The sequence below is a fragment of the Zalophus californianus genome, chromosome 5, assembly GCF_009762305.2.
Source record: "Zalophus californianus isolate mZalCal1 chromosome 5, mZalCal1.pri.v2, whole genome shotgun sequence".
In the NCBI taxonomy this organism is placed as follows: Eukaryota; Metazoa; Chordata; class Mammalia; order Carnivora; family Otariidae; genus Zalophus; species Zalophus californianus.
The window spans coordinates 119337018-119350669 of record NC_045599.1 but is presented as its reverse complement, the minus strand read 5'-3'; the positions used below and the strand labels follow the sequence as shown (position 1 = coordinate 119350669).

General features: G+C 35.9%; 1 long non-coding RNA gene across 1 annotated transcript; it reads right to left on the bottom strand.

The window, feature by feature from the left end:
* Nucleotides 1–174: 174 nt before the first annotated feature.
* On the bottom strand, nucleotides 175–13144 carry LOC113929890. Its single transcript, XR_003522356.1, has 3 exons — nucleotides 13013–13144; nucleotides 5817–5898; nucleotides 175–402 (listed from the first exon to the last, which is right to left on the bottom strand). It is a non-coding gene; the product is annotated as an uncharacterized LOC113929890 (long non-coding RNA).
* Nucleotides 13145–13652: the final 508 nt, after the last annotated feature.

Here is a 13652-nt window from a genome sequence, read left to right as displayed (position 1 = left end):
AGTAATTAATTTTAGCAGTACCACATTGCACAATTCTGGGGCCTATCATTCCTGTGTTAGTCTATGTGAAAAATTGTCTCCTGGTAGTTTGCAATGGAGAGGTTTATGTAGCAGACTCTATTGGCTGCCTATCCAAGAACTATTACCAGCTTTTCACTTTATGACCGTCTCTAATTTATTTGGTGAACCCACCTTCCTCCTCAAGGCCATATAACTCATTGAACCAAACACGATATACCATTATCTTTGTTGGTGATCAGATTTAGGACAGGCATATGACATAGTTCTGTCATAGGGGAAGGCTTCTGGCAATCTTACTGATAAACAAGGAGATGCCTCTTTTCTTCAGCCAGCTCTTGTCATAGGTAAATGCGGTCTCTGGAACTGCAGCAGAGTTTCTATCTATGAAGGGAAGAGCAAACAACAGTGAGCACCATGTGGGATGACTGAAACTCTGATGGAAAACCACAAGCTTTTTGGTCTGAAACACTAAAATACAGAATGATGATCTTGACCAATGGAAAGTGAGAGGCAATTCTGGAAAGTGGAGGGCCAGAGAATGGGAGCTCCAAATTCTCTGTATAAGCTCAACATAATTATCTGGCTAAGCCCTATAACTCACATATGTGGAATAGACCCTAGCTAAAGATAAAGTAACTGAGCTGGGATTTGAGCTGTTAAAGAATTTGCATCCAACTTGAATCCAATTAAAGTAATGAGTCAGGAATATAACAGAATCCTCAGCATATCATTCATAATATCCAGTACATAACCCAAATTAACTCAAGTGATTTCTAGGAATTTATCCCAAGGAAATAATCCTTGGCCTTCCCTTTCATCTGTGTGGATAATGACTTAATTTTTAGTATCAGTCTTACTCTTGAACCAACTAGACTTCATCCCTAACTATTTTGGTCATGTCTCCTTTAGTACACTTCCTTAAACAGAGAAAATTGCTTTCATTATTACCAGAAGAATCAGGAAAATGTGACCCTTTCTCAGGAGAAAGGACAATCATCAGATCCCAATGCTAGGGTGACCCAAATGTTGAAATTAGCATAGGAAGACTAAAGAGTTGTACTCAACGAGGTAAATTAAGATAAAGGAAAATATATTCACGATGATTAAAAAGGTGGGAAATCAAAGCAGAGAGATTAAAAAAAAAAACGTATGTACCTTTACAAATTTGTAGTAAACAATTGGAAAATAAAGTATAAAAAATTTCATTGGCAATCATGTCACAATGCATATAGTACTTAAGGGTAAATTAAACAGAGGATATATGAGATCTCCACACTGAAAATAACAAAACATTCTTGAGAGGAATAAAGAAAACCTACATAGACAAAGACCTCATCAAAAAGGAGAATTACAGACCAATATCCTTGATGAACATGGATGCAAAAATTCTCACCAAAATACTAGCCAATAGGATCCAACAGTACATTAAAAGGATTATTCACCACGACCAAGTGGGATTTATCCCTGGGCTGCAAGGTTGGTTCAACATCTGCAAATCAATCAGTGTGATACAATACATTAATAAAAAAAAGAACAAGAACCATATGATCCTCTCAATAGATGCAGAAAAAGCATTTGACAAAGTACAGCATCCTTTCTTGATCAAAATTGTTCAGAGAATAGGGATAGAGGGTACATACCTCAATATCATAAAAGCCATCTATGAAAAACCCATGGCAAATATCATTCTTAATGGGGGAAAAACTGAGAGCTTTCCCCCTAAGGTCAGGAACATGGCAGGGATGTCCACTATCACCACTGCTATTCAACATAGTATTAGAAGTCTTAGCCACAGCAATCAGACAACAGAAAGAAATCAAAGGCATCCAAATCAGCAAAGAAGTCAAACTCTCACTCTTTTGAGATGATATGATACTTCATGTGGAAAACCCAAAAGACTCCACCCCAAAACTGCTAGAACTCATACAGGAATTCAGTAAAGTAGCAGGATATAAAATCAATGCACAGAAATCAGTGGCATTCCTATACACCAACAACAAGACAGAAGAGAGACAAATTAAGGAGTCGATCCCATTTACAATTGCACTCAAAACCATAAGATACCTAGGAACAAATCTAACCAAAGAGGCAAAGGATCTGTACGCAGAAAACTATAAAATACTCATGAAAGAAATTGAGGAAGACACAAAGAAATGGAAAAACGTTCCATGCTCATGGATTGGAAGAACAAATATTGTGAAGATGTCAATGCTACCTAGAGCAATCTACACATTCAATGTAATCCCCATCAAAATACCATCCACTTTTTCAAAGAAATGGAACAAATAATCCTAAAATTTGTATGTACCCAGAAAAGACTCCGAATAGCCAGAGGAAAGCTGACAAAGAAAAACAAAGCTGGTGGCATCACAATTCCAGACTTCATGCTCTATTACAAAGCTGTAATCATCAAGACAGTATGGTCCTGGCACAAAAACAGACACATAGATCAATGGAACAGAATAGAGAGCCCAGAAATGGACTCTCAACTCTATGGTCAACAAATCTTCGACAAAGCAGGAAAGAATGTCCAATGGCAAAAAAACAGTCTCTTCAACAAATGGTGTTGGGAAAATTGGACAACCACATGCAGAAGAATGAAACTGGACCATTTCCTTACACCACACACAAAAATAGACTCAAAATGGTTGAAAGACCTAAATGTGAGAAAAGAGTCCATCAAAATCCTTGAAAAGAACACAGGCAGCAACCTCTTCGACCTCAGCCTTAGCAACTTCTTCCTAGAAACATTGCCAAAGGCAAGGGAAGCAAGGGCAAAAATGAACTATTGAGACTTCATCAAGATAAAAAGCTTTTGCACAGCAAAGGAAACAGTCAACAAAACCAAAAGACAACTGACAGAATAGAAGGATATTTGCAAATGAAATATCAGATAAAGGGCTAGTATCCAAAATCTATAAAGAATGTATCAAACTCAACACCCAGAGAACAAATAATCCAATCAAGAAATGGGCAGAAGACATGAACAGACATTTCTGCAAAGAAGACATCCAAATGGCCAACAGACACATGAAAAAGTGCTCAATGTCGCTCGGCATCAGGGAAATCCAAATCAAAACCTCAATGAGATACCACCTCACACCCGTCAGAATGGCTAAAATTAACAAGTCAGGAAACGACAGATGTTGGTGGGGATGCAGAGAAAGGGGAACCCTCCTACACCGTTGGTGGGAATGCAAGCTGGTGCAGCCACTCTGAAAAACAGTAGGGAGGTTCTTCAAAAAGTTGAAAATAGAGCTACTGTACAACCCAGCAATTGCACTACTGGGTATTTACCCCAAAGATACAAATGTAGTGATCTGAAGGGGTATGTGCACCCTGATGTTTATAGCAGCAATGTCCACAACAGCCAAACTATGGAAAGAGCCAAGATGTCCATCGATAGAGGAATGGATAAAGAATATGTGGTATATATATATATATATATATACACAATGGAATATTATGCAGCCATCAAAAGGAATGAAATCTTGCCATTTGCAATGATGTGGATAGAACTGGAGAGTGTTATGCTGAGCAAAATAAGTCAATCAGAGAAAGATGTATCATGTGACCTCACTGATATGAGGAATTCTTAATCTCAGGAAACAAACTGAGGGTTGCTGGAGTGGTGGGGGGTGGGAGGGATGGGGTGGCTGGGTGATAGACATTGGGGAAGGTATGTGCTATGGTGAGCACTGTGAATTGTGCAAGACTGTTGAATCACAGATCTGTACCTCTGAAACAAATAATAAATTATATGTAAAAAAAGAAGAAGAAGAAGAAGAAGAAGAAGATAGCAGGAGAGGAAGAATGAATGGGGGGAATCAGAGGGGGAGATGAACCATGGGAGATGATGGACTCTGAAAAACAAACTGAGGGTTCTAGAGAGGAGGGGGTGGGGGGATGGGTTAGCCTGGTGACGGGTATAAGAGGGCACGTTCTGCATGGAGCACTGGGTGTTATATGCAAATAATGAATCATGGAACACTACATCAAAAACTAATGATGTAATGTATAGTGATTAACATGACATAATAATAATAAAGAAAGAAAGAAAGAAAGAAAGAATAAAAACAGAACAATTAAAAAAGAAGAAGACCTACATAAATAGATATACCTTGTTCATAAATTGAAAGACTCAGTATTTTTAAGATGTTAATTCTCTCAAAATTTGTAGATTCAATGCAATCCTAATCATAGTCTTAGCAGATTTAATTTGTAAAAATCTAAAATGTATATAGCAATCTAAAAATCTAAAATATTTAAAGCACTCTTCAAGAAGAATAGAAGATTTAAAGACTTACTGTAATTCTGCATCATCAAGACAGCTTGGGACAAACCAAAAAAAAAAAAAAAGTGACAATGGAATAGAAGAGAAATCTCAGAAGCAGATCCATACTTGTATGGTGATTTGATTTTCAACAAAGTTACTTAAGCAATCCAGTGGTAAAGGAAAATATTTTCAACAAATGATGTTGTAATAACTGGGTATCCAGATTAAAAATTAAAAAAAAAAAACTTAATTGAGAATAAGGATTTCCAGGCCAGCATTTAAGCAGCTTAGAAATCATAACAACTGTCCTAACAACAAAAAGCTGGAAAAACTGAAAAATCAGCAACTCTTCTTAGATCTTTTTTTTAAAGATTTAGTTTTAGAGAGAGAGTGTGCAAGTGGGGGAGGGGCAGAGGGAGAGAAGCAGATTCCCCACTGAGCACAGAGCCCCTCATGACCCTGAGATCATGACCTGAGCCGAAATCAAGGGTTGGACATTTAACCAGCTGAGCCACCCAGGCACCCCTCTTAGATCTTTTAGAGAAATGAGATCATAGATCAAACCACTGACCCAAATATTAGAGAGACAGACAGGCAGATACAAGGAAACAGAACTTGTTAGAGCAGAAATCCATGAGCAGATCTCTCCATAGGAGCCAGTGCCAGGAAAGGGAAATATGAGCTGTAATTGACAAATTACTGGAAGCTCAGTGTGGACAACTCTGAGAGTTAAAAACTATGGGGATGCAGTCATAGGAGGGCTCCTAAACTTCTGTGGATTTTGCTTCTAGGAACTCTACCAGGTCCTCACAGTGAATATTGGAGAAAAATCTTCTCCATCTTCCACAAGGGGAAGGAATAGGAACCATGTTTAAATATGCCAGAGCATTCCGTTCTTCTTCATAAAGTCTTTTCTCAGGAAAAATTATTTTACGGGAATGTAACCTTCTGAGTTTTATCAGAACCTAATTTAACTAGGGGAAAGGAAATATCCAAGTTCAGCAGGCCCTAGCTTTCAATATAGAGGAAGGGAAATACCAAATCTAGCCCCCATCTAGCCATACTGTTCCACCTAAGTGCAGGACAGTATACTGAGAAGTAATGGTGAAGTTCATAGTCCAGGGGTATAGATTCACCAAAAGGCAGACATAATCATAGGACTACAAAATGCTTCTCTTCCCTACAGCTTACCATTGAGTTATTAAAGGCCTATTTACCACAGTCCCTTTTACCAAGTATATCATGTCGACCTTTCAACACAAAATTACAAGGCATGTTAAAAGGCAAAACACATTGTTTGAAGAGACGGAACAAGCATCAAAACCAGAGTCAGATAAGGCAAAATCTGTGCTTATCAGAGACAGAATTTTAAAAAACTGTATTAATATGCTAAGAAATTTTATGACATGATAGATAATATGCAAGGACAGGTAATATAAGTAGAGAGATGGAAATTCTAACAAAATAAAAAATAAATGCTAGGGAACAACAACAATGAAACTGTAATGGAAATGAATACCTTTGATGGACTCATCAGTAGGCTGGACATGGCTGAGAAAAGAATCACGGAGCTTGAGGATGGGCCAATAGAAACTCTAAACCTAAAAAGCAAAGAGAAAAAAATGAAACAGAAAAAACAGAAAAAAAAGAATCTAAGTACAGCAGGATAGCTATAGAAGGTATAATGTATGCACATAGGGAATACCAGGAGGGGAAAACGAGAAAAAGGAACAGAAGCAATAATTAATTCCCCCCAATTAATGTCAGAAGCCAAATCACAGACTCACGAGCCTCAAAGTATACTAAGGCATATTATATTTAAACTTTAGAAAAATCAAAGATTAAGAAAATTCGTTTTGGAAGAAGCCAGAGGAAAAAATACCTATAGAGGAAAAAAGTAAAAATTACATCTGACCTCTCAGAAACTATATAAGCAAGAAGAGAATGGAGTGAAATATTTTAAAATGTTGAGAGAAAAAAACCTGCCAACATAAAACTATACACCCTGAAAAATTACCCTTCAAAAGTGAAGAAGAAAGAGACTTTTTCACACAAAAACTGAGAAAATTGGTTGTCAGTAGGTCTGTCTTGTAAGAAATGTTAAGGGAAACTCTTCAGAGAAAAGGTAACTGATGTACGTAAAAAACTCTGAACTATGTTAAAAAAAAAGGAATAGCATCAGAGAATGAGTAAATGAAGGTAAATTTTTTATTTTTCTTATTCTTAATTGATATAACAGATAACAGTTCAAAATAATAGCTCCTCTGTATTTGATTATATGTATGCTAACATGTGCTATTTATAGGAGAAATGAATGACAGCAATGATACAAAGTATAAGAGGGAGGAATTAGGACTATTTTGTTATTAGAAGATATTTGCACTACCTGGGAAGTGGTATGATGTTATTTGAAAGTGGACTTAGATTAGTTGTAATGTATATTGTGGACTATAGGACAACACTAAAAAAAGTAAATAAAATATGATTGCTATCCTAACAAGAGAAAATGGAATCATATAAAATACTCAAAGCCACAAAATATCTGAAAAAAGTATGGAAGATAAAAATAAGAACAAAGAACAGAGCAACAAATAAAAACAGTAATAAATATCATTCATATTAATCCTACTGTATCAGTAAGATCTTACATGTGAATGGTTTGAATGTACCAACTGAAATACATATGGTCAGAGTGGGTCAAAAAACAATACCCAACAATATGTTGTCTATAAGACAGCCACTTTAAATATTAAAATTCATATAGATTAAAAGTAAATTAATGGAGGAAGTTCTACCATGGTAACACTAATCAAAAGAAAGCTGGAGTAGCTATATTAATTTTTGACGGAGCAGACTTCAGAGCAAGGACAGTTATCAGGAATAAAGTTGGACATTACATAATGATAAAAGGATCAGTACTCCAGAAAAATATAATAATTCTGAATGTGTGTGTACCTAATAATAGAACATCAAACTACTTGAGGCAAAAACTGATAGAACTACAAGGAGAAATAGATGAATTCACTATTATATTTGGAAGATTTTAAAAACACTCTATCAGAAATGGCAGGTCCAGACAGGAGATCAGTAAGGACATAGTTGAACTCAACAGCACCATCATTCAACTAGATATAACTGACATCTAAAAACTATTTCATTCCAACAACAGCAGAGTAAATATTTTTCTCAAGTTCACATGGAATATTCATCAAAAAAAATCACATTCTGGGTGATAAAACACACCTTAACAAATTTAAAAGAGTAGAAATCATGCAACATCTGCTTCCAGGCTAAAGTGAAATTAAACTAGAAGTCAGTAACAAAAAAAAAAAAAAATAGCTGTAAAAAATATCTGTAAAAATACCCAAACATGGGACGTCTGGGTGGCTCAGTCGTTAAGCGTCTGCCTTCTGCTCAGGTCATGATCTCAGGGTCCTGGGACCAAGCCCCACATCGGGCTCCCTGCTCAGCGGGGAGTCTGCTTCTCCCTCTCCCTCTGTCTGCTGCTCCCTCCGCTTGTGCTCTCTCTCTCTCTCTGTCAAATGAATAAATAAAATCTTAAAAATCTCCAAATACTTGGAGATTAAACAACACACTTCTAAATAAAATACGGTTCAAAAAAGAAATATCAAGAGAAATTTAAAAATATTTTGAATTAATTGAAAATACAACTTACCAAATTGGGATGTAGTGAAAGAGTGCTTAGAGGAAAATTTATAGCATGAATGCATATATTACAAAGAAGAAAGACCTAAAATTAATCTAAGATCTAAGCTTCACTTTAGGAAGTTAAAAAAAGAGAGCAGATTAAATTTAAAGAAGAAAAATAATAAATATACTGCAAAAATCAATGAAATTGAAAATGGGAAATCAATAGAGAAAATGAATAAAATCAGAGCTAGTTCTTTGAAAAGATCAATGAAATTGATATGCCTCTAGTCACACTAACTAAAAACTGAGAACAAACACAAATTATTGATATCAGAAATAGGAGTCATCACTACAGATGATGGATAATAAAAGGATGATAAAGGAATACTATGAATAACTCTCTGCCCCCCAAATCTGGTAACCTAGATGAAATGGATCAATCTCTTGAAAGACATAATCTGCCAGAACCCACAGAGGAATAATCAGACAATCTGAATACACCTATATCTATTAAATAAGTTGAGCCAATAATTAATAACTTCCCAAAACAGAAAACAGCAGGCCCAAGTGGATTCACTGGCAAATTCTACCAAACATTAAAGCAATAAACAGAGGGAATACTCCCTAACTCATTTTATGAGGCCAGCAAACACTAATACCAAACTAGACAAAGATACTACAAGAAAAGAATATTTGCCATGAACATTGATTCAAATGTATTTAACAAAATATTAGCAAATCAAATCCAACAATGTATAAACATAATTATATACCATGAGCAAGTGAGATTTATCCCAGGTATGCAAGCTAATTGAACATTCAAAAATCAATTCATATAATCCATCACATTAACAGACTATACAAAAAAAATCATATGGTCATATAGGTAGATGCAGAAAAAGCACTTCACAAAATCCAACATCTATTCATGGTAAAAACTCTCATCAAACTAGGAATAGAAGGGAAACTTCTAAAACTTGATGACATCTACAAAACACTTTCAGCTAACATCATACTTAATGGTGAGAAACTCAAAGCTTTCCCATTAGGGCCAGGAACAAGGCAAAGAAGTCTTTTACCTACTGCTTTTCAACATTGTACTATCAGTCCTAGCTAACACAATAACCTAAGAAAAGAAGATATATACAGAATAAGAAGAAAGAATCCTCTTAGCAGACGACATAATTGTCTATGTAGAAAAAAGAAAATTTTTAAAGATTTTATTTATTTGAGAGAGAGAGAGATAGCAAGAGAGAATATGAGCACAGAGAGAGGGTGGGGAGAGGGAAAAGCAGACTCCCCACTGAGCAGGAAGCCCAATGCGGGACTCGATCCCAGGACTCTGGGAACCTGACCTGAACTGAAGGCAGATGCTTAACGACTGAGCCACCCAGGAGCCCCAAGAAAATATTTTCAAAAGACACATCTGATTAAGGACCATTATCCAAAATATACAAAAAACTTTTAAAACTCAACAATAAGAAAATGAATAATCGAATTTAAAAATGGGCAAATGACTTTGACACCTCACTAAAGAAGATATACAGAGGGCAAATGAGTATATGAAAAGTGGATCAATATCATGTCACTAGAAAGTTCGAAATTAGAACAAAAAAGATACTACTACACACCTTATTAGAATTGCCAAAATCCAGGATACTGACAGCACTAAATACTGGCTAGGATGTGGAACAACAGAAACTCTTATTCATTGCTGGTGGGAGTGCAAAATGGTATAGCCACTTTAGAAGACATGCAGTTTCTTAAAAATACTAAACATATGCTTACCATGTGATCCAGCAGTCATATCTCTTGGTATTTACTCAAATGAATTTAAAAACTTACGTTCACACAAAAACCCACACACAGATGTTTATAGCAGCTTTATTCATAACTGCCAAAACTGTGGAGCAATTGAGACATACTTCATTAGTGAATGAGTGAATAAACTGTAATATATCCAGAGAATGGAATATTATTCAGCACTAAAACTAAATGAGCTATATCAAGCCATGAAAGACATGGAGGAAACTTAAATGCATGTTACTAAGTGAATGAAGCCAATCCAAAATGGATTCATATGTCGTGTATGATTCCAACTATATGACATTCTAGAAAAGGCAACTATGGAGACAGTAAAAATAATTAGTGGTCACCAGTCTTGAGTGGGAGGGAGAAATGAATAGGCAGAGCACAGAGGATTTTTGTCACAGTGAAACTAATGTGCAAAACCATAATAGTGGAAACATGTCATTATACATTTGTCAAACCACAAGTGAATCCTAATGTAAACTATGAACTCTGGCTGATAACAATGTGTCAGTTATAACAAATATACCACTCTGGTGCAGGATGTTGATAGTGGGGGTAGGTTATGCATGTATGGGGACAGGCAGGCTCTATATGGGAATTACTGAAGAATGCAGTCTCATGCATTCAGTCTTTTGATCCCAACTCTGCTATAAAACAATGAGCCTTGGGCCTGCAACACTAACTTACCAACAGATGAAGAACTGCACAGCCTGTGCAGGATTTACTACCTTGCCTGAAAATGCCTTTTCCTGTTTCAGGAGCAATGAGTATTCCTTTGTTCTGCTTCAGCATGGAAGTCACTGGCCCTCAGGTATTCCCCCAGCTTCAAGTATTGCAGACTCCACAAGGGAGTGCTTTTACCATGGCTAGAGAAGGATATAATTGAGCAAATTGTCCTCTCCCCTGACTGCAGGGAGAGACCTGTTTGCCATGGGTCACACCAAATATTGAAGCTGATTTTGCTCGGTCTCTTCTCTATGTAAGTAAAGTATTATTTCATCCAGTTCTTGACTGTTTGTGTTTTCCTTGGTGACTCTGATACTAAGATCCAGTGGACAGAAATATTGGTAGTCCTGCCCTGAGATTGGTAACTGCTAATGCACAGTACACTGATTGACAAGAGCTTTCTGTACTTTCTGCTCAGTTTTGCTGTGAACGTCAAATTGCTCTAAAAATAAAATGTATTAATTAATAAAAAGAAGTAGCTTAACTCCTACCTCACTATACACAAAAATTAATTCAAGATGTGTTATTAACCAAAATGCAAAAGCTTAAATCATCAAACTTTCATGGGAAAAATAAAACATAGGAAAATTTCCTTACCACGTGTGTGTAAGCAAAATTTCTAAGGTTACAGAAAGCAGTAACTATAAAAATTGATAAATTATACTTTATCAAAAGTTAAAACTTAAGCTTGTCAAAATACAAAATTAAGGAAATGAATAGGCAAACCACAGATGGGGAGAGAATATACACAAAGCATACATCTGACAAAGAAGTGGTATCTAGGATATAGAAGGCAAGCCTATAACTCAATAACTCAAGATAACAACCCAATTAAAAGTGGGCAAAACATTTGACTAGACATTTTATAAAACAGGATTTATGAAAGGACAGTAAGCAAATGAAAAAGCATTCAATATCATCAGGCATCAGTGAGATACAAATTAAACCTGATTTCTGCAATTTACTGTGAAATGTATAAAAAAATAAGATGGCTGTATGGCTGGATGGAATGAGGAAAGAGAAGGAAACATAATACCATGAATACAGTAAAATGTTACTGGTCAAATGTAGGTGATGCGTATTAGATATCTGTTGCCAAAATCCCTTCTACTTTTTAAACATTTTTCATAATCTTGGAAAATATAAAGACAAAAATGCAATGATGAGAATTGAACGTGATTTGCATTAACTTACAAAGTATCCAAAGTAATCTAGGATATGTAAATTATAGATTTTATTTAAATATGATAAACGCTATAGAAGAAAGCAGGGGACAATATAGGAATTGAGACATAGGAGGTGATTAAAAATTTCAAATAGGGTTGTTAGAGAATCTTCACTGATATGTCTTAAGAATGATTCTGACTCCTGTGTTGAGAATAGATTGTAAGGGAACAAAGGTAGAAACAGACCATTTTGGCAGGTAGGGCCATGATCCAGGAAAGAATGGTAGCTTAGATCAAAGATTATGACGGTAAAGATAGTGAGAATTGGTTTTATCCTAACATACATGAAAAGTAAAAGGAAAAATTGAGTTAGTGTGGGAGAGAAAAAGAGGGAGCATTGCTAGTGTAACAATGTCCTTGAGTAGGCAAGGAGGGAATGAGATAGTATATGGAGAGAGACATTGGATTTAGAGAGGAGAAGGGATGGATCATTTGTGACAGGAGGGAGGACATGGTATATGATGCAGATCCTGGCCAGTGGGAAATGTATTTGAGGCAGTCTGTGAAGATTCTTCTCCGATTGCTTCCATTTTCTCAGTGAAATTATCAACTGAATTTCTCTTTACCTTTTAAAATTAGAAACCTATATACTCTTTGACCCAGCAATCTCACTTTTTAGTATCAATCCTATAGAAATAAAACACTGGCATATAAGGACACAGGTATACAAGTTTTTAGTTTAGCATTATTTACAGTGACATAGAAAAGAATCATCTTTAATGTTCATCATTTAGAGGAAAATAATTTAATACATTTTTTTGTTATCCATACTGAATATTTTTTCTTCTTTGAAAATGAATTGTATATATATGTGTATGTATTTACCTGAAAGGATGGCTGTGTAATATTTTTAAGTGGGCAAGGAAAAAGTATTGTGTATGCAGTTACCATTTTTAATAAAAACCTTATATGGCCATATGTTTTCATAAATATGGGTAAAGATGTTAAAATAACTAACGATTTTAACATTGGTGACTTGAGGGAATACAATTTTTCTCCCCTTTTTATATCCTTGTGTTGCTTCAGATATGGATAAGAAATACTGCTCTTTCTTCTAAAAGAATATTTAATCATGTTATGTAAAAATATTATTCATGGAATAAAGTTCACATACATAAACTGAAATCGTCTGTAACAGCACCACAATTATCAGTCTTCTGCCCAGATTCCTCCCAAATGACTTTTACTCCTCACGGAGTCCCAACCCTAGGTGTGTTGCACTTCGGTTTCCAACAGCCTATACCTGTGACTATTCAAAAGAAGACGACTTTTGCTTGCCTGTGAAGGAAGCTAGAAGTACCTGGTGTTGATGTCTGCTCAGGGTGACTCCTAGCTAATGCTGGTCTGGTACAACACAGGGGTGTGGAAGGCAGCGCTCCTCCTCTGCGACAGAATAACTCTGAGGTACAGCCTACACTCCAGAGATCCCTGGTGGAATCAGGTTGCTACTATGCTGTAGAGGCAGGGGATTTTGCTGAAATTGCATTCTTGTTTGGCTTTTCCCCTCCCTGTGTCTTCTTTCTCCCACTCCTTACTGGCTTTTCCCGGGAGCGCTTGCTTCATAAATCACTTGCACATGAATTCTTGTAACTGGGTCTATTTCAGGGAAACCCAATTTAAGAAAGTTACACTCAAAAAATACTGCTATTAAATTCTCTCCCTGTCATAATCAAACCTTTACTCTTTAGGCCTCTGCTTTGTTAGGTGACAACTAATTAAACTGTTTCAAAAGAGGATACATGACTTAGTGTTTTGCTAGGGTTCCCAGATTTTATGTAAGTCTACTCTTAGTAATTGATTATTTTTCACCAATGACTTTAGTGGTTACATTTCAAAAGTCTCTTTGAAAATTGAGTCAATAAAGAATATGTTCAGGAAAAGCCAAGATCTATGGGCTCTTTTCAAATCAAGTTACATTTGTTACCATTTATTTCACATTC